The 15868-nt window shown below is 35.6% G+C and overlaps 1 long non-coding RNA gene across 1 annotated transcript in view; it reads right to left on the bottom strand.

Moving 5' to 3' along the window:
- Positions 1–202: 202 nt before the first annotated feature.
- The window catches only part of LOC143273779 (uncharacterized), a 28356-nt gene continuing 12690 nt past the window's right edge, over positions 203–15868 (bottom strand). The window contains exons 2-4 of the long non-coding RNA XR_013051954.1: positions 8962–9144; positions 7847–7927; positions 203–464 (exon numbers count right to left, since the gene is read on the bottom strand). This is a non-coding gene — a long non-coding RNA (uncharacterized LOC143273779). The remainder of the gene's footprint in view (positions 465–7846; positions 7928–8961; positions 9145–15868) is intronic.

Here is a 15868-nt window from a genome sequence, read left to right as displayed (position 1 = left end):
AGAGACCAGTGTGAAAGATAAGCTTAAGAACTGAAAATTCAAAAGCAAGTTGGAAATCAAAGGGATCTCTTTGTCCTCAGTAGAAAGGATGTTATATGCTATAAAATAACACTGAGTGAAAATTCAACAAACACTGCTTTAAGAAACCAAAAGCTGATTTATTAATCAGTGTTTAATAGTATCGGCACTTGAGACAAATCACTATGTTCTGAAAATTAATTGATTTTTACTGTGTAACAAATTATTTCAAAATTCAGTGACTGCAGTCTACAAACATTAATCCATCCACACTTGTTGTGAGTCAGGAGATGGGCACAGATTCTGTGAAAGCCTCGAGGTTTCTCAGGAGCTGGACCTGTGCTTTGCTGCAGGGCTAGGTCCTTATTTCAGAAGTGACGCTGTGTAACAGAAGTGTTGTTCTTCTACCTTTGGAAGTACAGCCTTCTGCCATCCTAGAGACGAGACTGCATAGAGAAATCAATGGCAAGAGACAGGGATCAGATCATTAGGAGCAAGGTCAGAGTCTACATACATATTTTATCTTTGAGGTTGACATGAAGGTTGATGATAACTGCCTTCTGGGTTTTGCCTAGTTGATTTCTCAAGAGAGGGATGATACTGAGAAGAATGATAATGTGTTCACAGAATTGCAACAAGTGTGTAGTTAATTATGCAGAATAGGCTATTGACCAGCCACTTGGATCCTTGTATGTAATCTACATGCTTTTCCAGTTAATAACCTTTACCAGTCACAAAGGTGCCAAATGTATTATTATATAAAAATAATGGGTAGTACCTCATTTATAAGTCTGGATCAAATAAAAGTTAGAAATTGAAAACCAATTTCAAGCCTTATATTTCAATTTAAAAGCACCAAAATATTATGTTTAAATGTGTTTTAAACAATTTTGAGAATAAATTCAGTCACTTGGGTAAAATAGTTTTTTTTGTATATAAAACCAGCTGAAATGCTTGAAAAATTATTTTTAAGAAAAAGAATCTTTTTAAAATATTACAAATTTATCTTTTGTTCATACCCACTTCAATTTAGATAAATTTAGGTCATTATAACAGTTCATTAAAGAGAAGTTGAGAAATGTACATAGTCATTCTCATGGTGTGAGTTGATTCCATGATCTAAAGGTCAGGTCATTTTAAAAAGGGAACTTATTTGAACTTTTGTGGGGAACTTGTAGACAAATTTCTAAACGGTCTTATTAAATAAAAAACATGGATCCAGAAATTGGGGGTAAAGCCTGAGACAGATCAGAGGAATAGGAACAGCCACAGCTAACCTTATCTCACCAACTCTGAAGCTTCCAAATGTGAGATACTTCTTGTCTACCCACGCCTATATGCCTTGCTGTTCTGCCATCTGACTTGCTATATCTGTCCAGCTAGATCTCTTCCTCTTCCTGCCTAGCTCTGTCACTTCCTGCCTGTCTGTACAGACCTCTAGACCTCCATGGTTAACAAGTGTTGGAATTTAAGGCATGTGCCACCACACCTGGCTGTTTCCAGTGTGGCCTTGAACTCACAGAGATCCAGACAGATCCCAGCCAGCCAAGTGATAGGATTACAGGTGTTTGCTACCATTGCCTGACTTCTTTGTTTACTTATAATAGCTTGCTTTTTTCTCTGATCTCCAGGCAAGCTTTATTTATTAAAGCACAAATAAAATATCACCACATTTCAGCACAAATAAAATATCACCACAGGAACTAATACTATTATTTCCTCTTTTATCCTTCGTGGTATTATACAGAAAAAGGTCTGTAGTTTGTCAGTTAAATTTTTATAATTTATAATTAGATATTGGAGGTAAGAATGTTTGTGGGAAGAATAAATATGTTAGGACCTCTAAAAAAATCATGTTTTAGTTAGGAACACTGATAATCACAGAGGCACTAAAAATTGTGTTTAGAAAGTACTTAAATTTGATTATATTAATACATTTTAAAGTTTATATTAATTAAATCCAAGGATCTAAAAAGGTACCAACTAGTATTTAACTAATCATGTTTCTCTAAAATATTATTATTTTTATTTAAAATATTATTTTTATAAGACAGTCTAGTAACTGCATGTATTAAAAAATATTTGAACAGAATCCATCTCTGGTACATGAGCAGGCTTTTTGGTGCCCACTACCTATGATGGGACACCTTGCCCAGGGGGAAGGGCTTGGACCTGCCTCTACCTCATGTGCCTCTCCATGGGAGGCCTTGCCTTTTGGTGGGGGGTGGGCTGGTAGGGGGAGGATGGGGAAGGTGGGAGGAGGGGAGAGGGGAAACTTTGGTTTGTGAAATGAATTAAAATTTTTTCTTAATAAAAAAATAAATGAAATAAAAAATATTTAAAATAAGGTAACTAATAATTCTTGATGAAAGCTATAGAGAAGCATGAAAATATATTCATTGCATTGAGTAAATTGTAGGCAATGGTTTCATCCAGATCAGGTATTTTAGAACTCATTTTATTTGAGGAGTGATCACAACCCCACCTCACAAGGATTTTATCTTATCTAAAGCTCCAGAAAGCCCACCATAATGAAATGGCCAGTCAACCCAATCATACTTTATCATACTTTGACATTACTACCTACTGAACCTAAAGGTATTTACAAGTGATGGTCTTAGATAAAACATTAGGTTTAATCTTAGAGGTTAAAATAGTATGTCAAAGAAAAGTCTGAGTGGCACATCAGTGTGTACATATAAAGCCACTTTCAAAATTACTTCATTGTTACGGCCCACATTCTGAATACACAAAAACTTCAAGAAGCTAATGAAAATACAATCGATAAGTTATTTACTATTTCTAAGGTAAACAATCTAAATAGATAAAGATATGGATGAAATTAGCCAGGCAAATGATAAAACAAATATTCTTTGTTGATTTTGAAATTTTTAAAGATATCTTAATTTTTCTGGGAAATTTTTGTTTTAAATATAGCATATGTTGCCGGGCGGTGGTGGCGCACGCCTTTAATCCCAGCACTCGGGAGGCAGAGACAGGCGGATCTCTGTGAGTTCGAGGCCAGCCTGGGCTACCAAGTGAGCTCCAGGAAAGGCGCAAAGCTACGCAGAGAAACCCTGTCTCGAAAAACCAAAAAAAAAAAAAAATATAGCATATGTAATATATACATATATGTATGTATATACATTATAAAGTATAGCTTCAGGAGACATTTCCTTGATTTAAATTATAGTTACAGGGGCTTGAGAGATAGCTCAGTGGTTATGAGTGTTTATTGATTTTGCAGAGGACTTGGATTTGGTTCCCAGCTCCAACTTGGGCAACTCAAAACTACATGTAAGTTAAGCTCCAAGGGAGCTACTGACATCATCTGACCCTCATGGGCACCCATATGCACACAGGCATACAGATAAATACACATAAATAATAAAATAATTGTAGGTATGCAATTTTTCTTTAAGTTGAATAAACATGCTTCTCAAAAATACCTAGTGCTTCTAAGGAAGATTATAAGTCCTTAAAATCTTTTCGAGTGCAATCACATTTCCCCCCAATGTTGTCTTTTCCTACTCTTACTTGAAATTTACTGGATATTTTCTACATTTCACACATGCTTCTGCTATAGCATATTTCCACTGGAAGAAAAAAAAATTCAGTCATATATCTACATTGTCTCACTTTTTCTTAAGCCTTTGTTAAGACAGCACTCTCTTAAAGAGGTTCATCTTGGTGAGACCACATAGGCCTGTGGCCAGTCTCACCTCTACCCTTCAAAGTACTTTTTTCTCCCTAGATGTATTAATTACTTTTCTCATTACTTTAGTAAAATGCCCCAAAGGAGCTACGTAAAGGAGGCAGGATTTCCCCCAGCTTATGAAAGGGAAAGCATGGTGGTGAGAGCAATTGGAGTGTGGGGAGTCTGGTTATATAACATCAATGACATCAATGGTCAGAAAGCAAAGAAGGACTAGAACAGAAGAAGGGTTTTATATATGTGCATTTATATTCATTAAACCTAAATACTAACAAAGCCACATTACACTGTTTCATGATGTTTATAACATACAGTGGCATAATAATATTCATGACAGGTTTTGCGCAAAGAGATCTGTATGGTTATGAGGACAATACACTTGAGAGAATTGTATAGGATGGTGTCAAGTATGTTAGGAAATTTCAAGTATATAATGTAACCCTTACAGAAGCAATTCAATAGTGTAAAGGTTTATAGCTGAAATCCAAATCGAAACCTACATACATATAGTATAAAAGATGGCAAGAATGTAGGACAAATAGAAAAAACAGAACTCTAAATCTATGTAGTTTAATAATAGATACACATATGGCTGGTGAGGGATGTGACCAGCTCTCCAACACTCACTGGCATTAACATGACTTCAGGCAGCAGCTCCTTGTAGGCATGGTAATACCAGCTACAGATATCAATATGGTACTTGGCTGTATCAGGGCCATTGACCCACTCATGGCTGCTCAGTGGCTGCATGGATCATGAACCTCAACATGGTGACAGGTGGTTATACACTTCACTCACATAAGCATGGCTCCCTGAGGCAGCAAAGCTAGAGGACAGTGGAGCAGACTGCATATGTCCATGGATTTCAAGCTTCACCGTGGCCTGGGGCAGCAGCATGGACCACCAACACCAGCATGGTTTCCTGTGGCATCACAGACAGTGGTCCTTCAAAGAGATCTAGTCCAGGAAGAAAACCTTTCCTCATCTCGGAGCATTTCCCAGACCCAGGGAATCCCGCAGCTGGGTGGCAGGCTTGGGGGCTGAGTCAGTATCTACATAAGCTCCAGGCTGTTGTACACCATCCTGTTGCCTTTACTGGGAGATGACAGCTTATAGACCTCACCATTCTCTCTCACACATCGCTAACATCATGTCTCAAGTTCCACCTCTCTCCATATTGCAGCACTGTTCCTTTTTTTTTTTTTATCTTTCCTACTTCTCCATCACATATTTGTTCTTTATAGTGGTGCCTGCTCAGCCTTGGCCACAGAGGAGGGGTGGCACTTGGGTGTCTTCCTCCTGCCTATTTGCTCTTTTATAGCTGTCATTAATTGTAGCTTTATGTCTAGGGGTGGGACCCTGTGAGGTTTTTCCCCTCTTATTTTTTTTGATCCATTCTTGATTTCTGGCATTGAATTAGTGTTGATTCTATTAAGATTTAATAAGGTCCTTGATTATTAGATGTGTATCTATTATTAGGTTATATAGATTCAGAGTTCTGTTTTTTTTTATTTATCCTACATTCTTGCCATCTTTTATGCTATATGTATGCAGCCTTAGATTTAGATTTCAACTATAAACCTTTACAATACTGAATTGCTTCTGTAGGGGTTACATTATACATATTTGAAATTTCCTAACATACTTGACACCACCCTGTACAACTCTCTCAAGTATATCATCCTAGTAACCATACAGATCTCTTTGTGCAAAACCTGTCATGAATATTATGCCAATGTATGTTATAAACATTATGAAACAGTGTAATGTTTCTTATTTAGTATTTATGTTTAATGGATATAAATGCATTTTTAAGCATATACAAATTTAACATTTCTGATTTCTTATATTCTCTTATTTTAATTGTAAATAAAATCTATTAGATGTTTCAATTGTGCTTGGTCAGGTGATGACATATCACTATTGTTTTACTTCCAAGTGTTTTTATGTCATTGTCAATACTGAATGACATTTTTATACAAAACTCTTAGTCAGAACTTTTTTTCTTTTTTCTTCTTTTTTCCATCATTTAAAATGCTATACTGACCTGGAAGAGCAGGCAATCTTTCAGTGACTGGGTCCTAAGTGGGATGGCCAGGAGATGAGAAGATAAAGAAGAGAGATCTGGGGCCTGGGGGTCTTAAAAAAGTTATGCTTTGTGTTAAGCAAGCATATTAAGAAGTACAGCATCTTATATCCAGGTTGTCGGGGAGAAATGGGTCAGGGCTGTGAAAGCTATCATAAAGAGGACACAGTTAGCAGGAGGCTGACTAAGCAATGTTGCACAAGGAGAATGCAGGCTATCTCAAGGATGTCAGAGACCAAGCACACAGTACCTTGGCATTGCCGCCTCTTCAAGTGGAAGAGCTAAGTCACCAGGAACCAAAACCTTAACTACTGCAAGACCCTAGCCACTAGCCTCAGACTGGACCTAAACAAGTCAACCCTTGCAATGACCTAGAACTAGTTTCCATTGGTCCTTTCATCGGGGCTCTGAGAAAGGTAGGATGTGTCTGACTCCCAAGAGTGACATCATTTCCTGCCTTCCACTGTATTATGTATGTGTGTGTGTGTCAGGGAAGGAGATGGCATGAAGAAGGTGGTGCTTTCTGAGGAAGTAAAGACTGAAGACTGAAAAAAGAGAAGGTTTATTCTTGACAGTTCTGAGGGAAAAGAATTCCACACAGAAATGTATAGAGTGATGTTTTGTTACAGCAAAACTTCTGCTACTGTATTTCCTACCAGCCATGAAACTCAGCGCTGCTTTTCCCTTTAATAAAAACTTTCTGGGGAGATTGATAGCCTGCTTCATGTTTGTCTTTTAGTTACCATTTAAGCCAATGATGTATGATTTCTGTTTTTGTCAAGGTATAAATTTTTTTCTTACCAAAGGCAGTAAAAATATTTCTGTCATCATATGATTTTATGTTTTTGGGTCACACTACCATTGTTCCTTTGGTACTGTCATATGTATTATGGAATTTTCAAAATTTCCTGCCTCTGGTCCCCTAAGTTTTGATGTCTTTATTTGTTTGTATTGTTCCAGGTTGTTTACTTTATCTTTTGGTATTTTGTAAGTCTACAATGTACGATCCTGGCCCCAACATTGTTCCTGAATCCCAGACTATCTTCAGTTCTCCACATATGAATTTCTTATATACAACTTATATAAAAAATATCCCTAAATGAGCCTCATCCTGAGTTTTCTGTATTCCTAAAGTACATACTCACACCTACCAAGTCACTATATATAAGTTTCATTGTACTTTACATTAAATCCATCAAAATTTCTGCTTAGACTTTGTAACTGTTGTTTGTAACCCTGTCTATCTGCATAGTTTCAGAAGACACCATGCCAAGCTTCTTGATTGTTATGAATCATGTGTCTCTTTCTTGAAATTTATGGACTGCCATGTTCAAATTGTTTTAAGTCTTCATGTTTCACACTTTATTACATGATGGCAAGCATCATTTTAAGTGTATATCTGGGAGACAATAAAAGCAACTAGGTAGAAATTCAAAGAAATGGTGCATTATTAATTTCCTGAACCAAATTCATGATTCCCTGTGGTGATATTGTGTTCCCCAATACATCATGCACCCTAACAAACTTATCTGGGGTCAGAAAACAGAACAGCAACTAGATATAGAGGCCAGAAAATGGTTGTACACACACCTTTAATCCTAGCATTCCAGAGGCAGAGATCTGGATGGATCTCCGCGAGTTCAAAGCCACACTAGAAACAGCCAGGCATGGTAACAAGAGCCTTTAATTTCAGGAATTGATGACCAGAAGCAGAAAGGTATATAAGGTGTGAGGACAAGAAACTAGAAGCTTTTGGCTAGTTAAGCTTTTAGGCTTTTGAGCAACAGTTCAGCTGAGATTCATTCTGAATAAGGACTGAGAGGCTTCCAGTCTGAGGAAATAGAATCAGCTGAGGAACTGTTGAGGTGAGGAATTCCTGCAACATTTCCCCTTATAGTTCGACAGATTAGAGTTGGAAATAATCTTTATATGAGTAGAGTAAGATTGTAAATACCATTGTGTCAAAATGGCCACAGTCTTCCCACTGTATTAAGACCAAGATCCCAAACCTTGCTTTGGTGTCTTACCTGACATTTTCCTTAACCATCTTATAAGTGATTTACTGTAGTTGAAGTGCCTTTCTTCTTACCCCCCATTGTTTATGACACCTGTAATATTAAGATGAAACTTAGTCTCTCTTATATGTGTCTTCCAGGAATGTGAACCAAAATAGTAGAGGAGTGGGCATAGTTATTTAACAAAGACGTTAGAAACAGACATAAGGATGACCACTAGATTTGATCCTGACTAGTCACACAATAATGGAAAAAAAGGTGTTGTGGCTGGGCGGTGGTGGCTCATGCCTTAATCCCAGCACTTGGGAGGCAGAGGCAGGCGGATCTCTGTGAGTTCGAAGCCCGCCTGGCCTATAGAGAGAGATCCAGGAAAGGCACAAAGCTACACAGAGAAACCCTGTCTCGAAAAACCAAAAACCCAAAAAAGGGGGGGGGGGTTGTAATTTATTTACAGAGACTGTAATATTGGTTACTTTTAGCAGATGTAAACACAAAGAAGAGAGTAAGTAGGCTTATCGGAGATAAGGGGAAGCTGCTTTCTGCATTGCCAAGGATTTTGAGCAAGGTAATATATTTTATTATGGATTGGATGATATAATGAAAATACTGGACTGAATAGTTTTAGTTTATCCAACTCATATTTGAAAGTAGAGAAAATCTATATAACTAAATTAAGTCAACATTTTATGAACTGCTTTTATTAAGTTTACCATCAGGGATTAATTGAAGTAAAATTAAAAAAAAAATACCTGCTTGAAAATGTCTTTTTTGAGGTTTAAGAATTTTATATACAATCTATAAAAGTGATTTTAATGTGGGTTTGCTTAGACATAAACTTTTGTTTAGCACTTATGGAACTAAGTGCAGAGCACTCAGTCATGAAAGTGCCTCCATTTCTGGTCTAGAACTTACTGTCTTAGGGAGAAGTGAAACTTGTAAACAAATCAAACCCAATGTCCTGTGTGAAATGCTAAAGGAAAGGCATGATGGGAGGAAAGCTGAGGACACAAAAGCAGGTGAGGGCAGCAAATCATGCTGGAGGTAGGCAGAAAGGAAATGGATGTATTCAGTTTCCAATTTAATTTGACTTGTTCCTACCCTGGTTATAAGAATTCCTTGATACTTACGAGTTCTGCTGCAAGATAGGTGTTTTCAAGTCATTCTCCTCCACAGAATTATATTATACTTCTATTTTGTTCCAATTACAATATAGACTCATGGAATAGATAAAAATACCCATCTCTGAAATTTTGAAGACTCAAATTACCAGTTCATTAATGTAACATCTGTGTGTTTATGTCTGCTCATTCCTGAAATGAGGATGAGAGCAATAATTAACACACAAACTTGGGAAGAAAACATGAATTATTGTTATTCTAGGCAAGCCACTAGACATTTATGAAGTGTATGAAGCTCCCAAAAATCTTACCTTATTATAGAAAGAGAATTCAATAACTGAAGAAGCAGTTTCATGTTTTGATAATATTCCTTGTGTGTGGATACATGTCTATTCCACTAGAATAGATATACTGAAATCTACCTGTGTTAGATGATCTCTAATTTTATCTAAAATGAAAAATGCTTGTGTATGTGTGCACAGGCATTGTGTAAAAATGTGTTACCTTTAAATATCCTGGCATTATCCATCTTTAACAATAAAAGTATCTAGCAGTAGTCTTTCAAATGTAAATTTTTAATATATTTCATAGAATGGAGGAAACAATGACTAGAAAGATGACAATAGGTGCCCTTACATTGGACTTATGGCAGAATATTTTGCTGTGTGTTGTCCTTCACACTCGATGTGGCAGTCAGATGACATTATGATCATGCTACACTTGATGTGTGCCAGGGCTGCTCCCCAGCCCTAGGGCTCACCTGTTCATTTCAGGGGTTAGCAGTATCCAGACTAGCCGGATATGACTCACAAAGCTTATATTTAGCCATTTCCTACAGTGACGGCATTTATTCTCTTCATGGAAATCCTGGGGTGATGTAGGAGTCAGGGACCATTTATCAGGACTTTATCTCTCTCAAAGTAGTGAAAGGTCATATGAATTTTGGTTCAACGGGCTAGAGTCTACTTGGTTTTTGGCAGCTGTATCTCAATTCTGTTGTGGATGGAAGTACCTTGAATACTTCATGAAACCCGTTTGATCCCCAGATCCACATGTAGTACTGATGACTTAAGCTGAGCTATTTAGTGGCCACAGTGATATTTTGAGGGATAAAGATGAGAAGGAATCAGGCAAATAAGTGAGACTCAGTTCTACAGCTTTTCCTTGAGTCAAACACTTTCTTCTCTCTGCTTGTATGAGACAAATGATTCTAAGTTCATATATAGTTCATACATAAGATCATAGCAGCATTTGTCTTTGGCAACTGGATTTTTGTAGTTTACCACAGTGTCCTCAGGTTTATATATGGTGTCATGGATGACAAAATTTCCTTTTTGATGAAGATAGCATAGTGAATGTACACTACATTTATTTCATTTATTGATCTGTTAATAGGTATTTGGGTTGTTTCCACATTCTGAGTCACTGTGGATATTGCTGAAATGAATATGGAGTCCAGATCTCCTTTGGATGCACCTATTTCAATTCCTTTTCATAAACTGCTGCATCATGACAAATATCTTCTTAGTCTTTAAGGAATTTCCAGAGGATTTTATAGCACAGCTGCACAGATTTATATTTCCACTAGCAGTTCTGCCTCATGCCCATGTCTGTCAGTATTTGCTACCTATTGGATTTAAAAAAAATAGCTACTCTAATAGACAAGATACATTTTCATTGTGATTTTAACATACACTCTACCAATGATCAGAAGTAATGATTGTCTTTTTATGTGCCAGTCCTCCAGATATCTCTTTTGAAGAAAAATTTGCTCAGATTTTTTGCCTTTTTCACCTGAATTGTTTTCTTATTGTTGAGTTGAATTCCATGTACATTTTGATTATTAGCTCACCACTGTATGTGTAGTTTGCAAATGTTTGTTCCCAAGTTATAGATTATCTTTTTTACAACATATTGATACTTATGAAAGGGGAACAAACAGCCATCTCATGAAAGAAAAAAGCTTTTGCCCTATAATTTACTTGAAAAAGAAGAGCAAAAAAGCAGAGAGAAGGACAGTGAACAGAGCATAAATTAACCAAAGAAAGACAAGAAAAAATTTAAAGCCAATGAATTTGATATTTATTTATAAAGATAAGTATAATAAATAAAACCAGCTAATCAACAAATGAGAAGTAAAGACAACACTCTAAATCAGAAATGAAAGAGTTGTTACAACTAATACAACAGTAAAACAGGAATCCCAAAATTACTATTAATTCTAGTAAATCATTTCCTCAGGTACCCTAGAAAAATGTAGAAATCCCTACAAATGGCAACCTAAGACTGAAACAAGAAGATGTGGGAAAGCTGAGCAGACCAGGAAATCTAAAGAGTCAGTTGGTAATAAGAAAGGCTGCTAACAAGGAGAATTCTGGAAGCTTAAGGATTCACTGATGAATCCCATAAAACATCTAAATAAAATTGCATAGTGTTTTGACTTTTTAATTGACAGAAAGAATAGAGTGGTGCTGCTTGAGACTCCAATTGAACAGTCAAAGCTCTGCTGTTTTGTTTCCATTCTCTCATTGTTGGTCTACTTACAGATGCAAGTATGTTTGTCTCTTAATATATAATGGTCTAAGAGAGTGATATTTGGGGACTTATTAATATTGGTCAGGCCATTAAGAGATGCCCATTTGTATGTAGTACTCAACCACAACTCACTCAATGAAGAAGACCAAAAATAAATAAGGGAAATAGGATATGGATGATGATGACAATGATGATGACAATGACGATGATGATGGAGGAAGAGCAGGAGGAGGTGGAGGAAGAGAAGGAGGAGGAAAGGCAGTCTTATTCCTCACCCTTACACATTATGCATCAGCAGGGGTTTATTGTAATTATGTTTAATCCATGGAGAGGAATAAAATCAGAAACATTCAAGTACTCTCACTGTTTGAATAATACTATGGTGATTTTTGAATCTTGGTAGAAGGAATCAACATCCACAGAAATAATAAGAGCTTAGGTCTCTTATTTTTTAAAAAGTATTTACTATACAAAATAATGGGAAGAACGAATATTTTCTAGAAGTGTTTTATACACATTTAAGAAATTCTAATACTCAGTAATTATTCACAGTTTTTATGAAATAAACTTATTTATAGTCTAATATTTCATTTATTTAATACTATTATTAAACTACTATTAATTCCCTTTAACCTCAAATAGAATGTGAGATTCTTTTAGGGAGACAACATTCTTTCTATCTAAATAGACCCATATTATTTTCTACCACTTCACAGTATGTTCTTTGCAGCAATTTTCATGATTTGCATTCTTTGTCTGTCTCTTTGCTAAACTTTAACTATAGGACCTTGGAGATTATGTCTATTTTTATTCCATGCATATAGTAGTGCCTAGAACATAATATGTAATAAATACATCACTGCCAAGTTAATATATATTTACATAGTCTCTGAAAGGTATTAGAAAAAAATGAAACTACTTGAAATTTGATTTTATTTTCAGTAGAAACCATGGAGGAAATAGAAAGAGAATGACCTTGTTAACATTGACCTGACACACAGAATTCAACCCAATTTATTTCCCTCAGAAAAGAGCCTTGGCAAAGGCCTAGAATAATATAATGTAATTCACTGCATATATCAGAACCACTTCAAAGTTTAGTTTGTGTGGGTTGTTACAATAATATCTTATCACTGGACAAAGGGTATGAAAAATGCTTAGTGAGTAGACAAAATAGCCTGAGAGAAACAAAAACAGCATTTTTGCTTCTATTTCATGTATCATCTCCATTAAGTAGGTGTGATAATTAAATTGTGTCAATTTGTATGAGACAAGCATGTCCCAGATATCGACCATTTATTCTAAGTGTTTGTGTGTGACTGTTTTTCCTATTTTGTTTCATATCTTATTACTATATATTGATTGCACAGAATAATGGGTTCAATTGTGCTATATTCACATTTGAATTCAAAGTGCTTTGACTATATTCCCCCTTTTGTTCTTCTCTGTTCTGTCTTCTAATCTCCTTGAATTTGTTCTTTTTTTTTTCTAATAGTCCTCCTTCTACTTTTCTGTTATCTCTGTCTGCTGCCCTCAAATTTCATACATGAGTAAAGCATGAAATACGCATCTTCCTGAGTCTGGCTTATTTCACAAAACAGAATGAAGTCAAGTTCTGTCTCTTTTGACATGTGATATGGCTGTGTTTTCTTTATGGTTAACTGGAATTCTGGTGTATAATTCAGATATTAAAGAGGAGATGTTACAGCTAATACAACATAAGCACAGACAATAATAAAATTATTGTGAATAGTCCAGTGAGCTCTGAGCACTGAATGGCTCTTCCAACCCCAGATTCAAATCAGGACAGTCCTTCCAAATCACATGGTCATGTCTGTCATTGCAGTACCCCATGATCTAGTAACACAATTTGTTTTCATCAGGGCTCTCTAGAGGAACAGAACTGATACGTATTTACATATAATAGATACATATACTTAGCTATTTTAATTGACAGCACAGTTCACATATTTTATTATATTCTTATTACCATATTTTTGAAACTATACTTTATCTTATACTTTATCAAAAACTTAGTTTATAATGGATTAAAAACTTCAGTATAAGATCTGAAACTAAACTTCCCAGGAGAAAGCATGGGAAAATTCTTCTTGAATTTAGCCTGGATGATGATTATTTTCTAGGTATGATGCCCAAAACATAGACAATAGTGGCAAAAATAAGCACATGGGATGACACTAAACTCTAGAGTTTCTGTGTATCAAAAGAAACATTCAATAGAATGAAGAGGAAATTTACAAAGTTTGAGGAAATAGTTGCAAACCACATCTGAGGAAATGTTACTAAATAATAAACATAAATAATTCAAGTAAGTCAATATTAAAATAATAAATAAATGCCACAATATTAAAGTCCTACCTTAAAAAAAATGTCTGTGAAATAAGATTCCCTGAGTTTGAAGTCTGGTTCAACTACTAATTTTATAAATTATTTTCTTCAGTTTTCAGACTGTTTTATGAGAATTGGAAGTAATCAGACATAACATTCTTGACGCCTCTGAAATAAAGTGGAATATTGCTTACCTGCTCTGATTGGTGTGTTGCTTCTGCTCAGCATTTTACTTAAGGAGACAAACACATTTTTACTGAAAATGTTGTCTATTTTTGAAAACTACATATAAAATTATATACTTTTTATGTTATATTTGCATTTATTTAAATTAATTTATGTATTTTAAAATTAAGCAAATGTTGAGAATTTATTCTTGGCTTTCTTATTTTCTTCCCTCTAACACCAGTCCCTGTGACAAGGTCTTAACTATCTCAGGCTTGGCTTCACTGAGCCTCCGACCTCTGCATCTCAAATGCTGGGATATTATGCATGTCCACATCTGGTTAATGTTGTACTGGGGACAGAACGAAGAGCCCCTTACACACTAGGCATTCTATCAGCTGAACTACCTCCCAAGTTTTACTGTCTTACATCCTAACCACAATGCCCTATTGGCCTTCTAAATACAGTAGGCCAACTCTTATACAAACGAATTAGATATATCTTGGCAAGCAAAGTATTTCCTATTCCCTAGGATCTATACTAGATAACTGTAGGGAAATAGTGTGTTTAGCATCAGTGCAACAAAGACCACAAATATTCTCATTTGAACAATCTTACTCTGATGGGAATATAACCTGAACAATGAGTTCCTCTTTCCTGTATCTTCATATTGTTTGTCAGACTTTAGTCTTAGTAAATGGAATTGCTATAAAGTTGGTTTTTTGCAGGTAAGACTGTTTTCAAAGTAAAAATGGAATTCCTGAATGTTTTAATCTATTAGGATATATTTTCTCTCTTCTTTTTTTTTAACCTATTTGTCAATAAACTTAGTAAGATAAGAATGCTTCTTTTCATGTGTGCACATTCAGACACCAATGTTGTCAAAGAACATGATAAAACACCCATTTTTAAAATGTCACTCTTTGACTGGCAAGCTGGCTCATCAGGTAAAGGTGCTTGCTGCCTAAGCCTGAACACCTGAATTCAATCCCCGGAACCCATATAAATGTGGAAGGGAAGAACTGACTCCACAGTGTTGTCTTCTAATGACCACATATGCCTGCTCCATGACACGTGCTCATTTCATAGACACACAGAGTGATGAATAAAGTGAGCTTAAAAGTCACTCCTCAATTCTGATCTGATTAACGTTTTCAGGAAGAGTTTATGCTAAATGCATAGAGCCTTCAACTACAACATCATCTCATTCTGTTGAGTTAATGAACCTTTGAATGAAGTCATTATAGCTAGAATGATATGCAAATAAAAATGGATTTTAACATGCATTGGATAACATATCAATTGTTGAATCATTTTGTATTATCCCTTGATAAGTATAGCTATCTAATCTTTTTTATTGCCTCAAATGCACACATTGTGGTAATGAAAGTGTAGTTTGTTGTTTTAATGAACACAATCATTGATAGTGTTTGATAATTAGCATTAGCCAAATTTCATCCACTACTGGAAAGCCAGTGCTTCAGATAGTCTGATATGTCAATATTACACGTGAATAGGAATTTCTAATCTGATTACCTTACCATTAAAAATGGCTCAGGAAAATAATTACATAAATTTTATACAAAGCAGGTACTACAGAAAAAATAAACATGAAAGTGAAATTGTGTTTTAAAGGTCACTGCAGTGCTTACAGTTGCTAGCTAGATTTATTTTTCTACTAAAAGAACCAAACTATTTATAACAAGTCTTCTATTTGTAATATATCACTTCCAGGAAGAAATAAAGCAGATGAAACAGTCCTCACTGTGAGCTGGTGCCCTTAGCTAAACGAATGAAAAATGCTATCTTCCAAAGTTAAGATGAAGCAAGTAGGCTACAGAGTTGAGGTACGTACAAAGGTAAAACT

The sequence above is a fragment of the Peromyscus maniculatus genome, chromosome 6 (genome assembly GCF_049852395.1).
Source record: "Peromyscus maniculatus bairdii isolate BWxNUB_F1_BW_parent chromosome 6, HU_Pman_BW_mat_3.1, whole genome shotgun sequence".
NCBI classification, from domain to species: Eukaryota; Metazoa; Chordata; class Mammalia; order Rodentia; family Cricetidae; genus Peromyscus; species Peromyscus maniculatus.
This window is presented reverse-complemented; position numbering and strand designations above follow the sequence as displayed.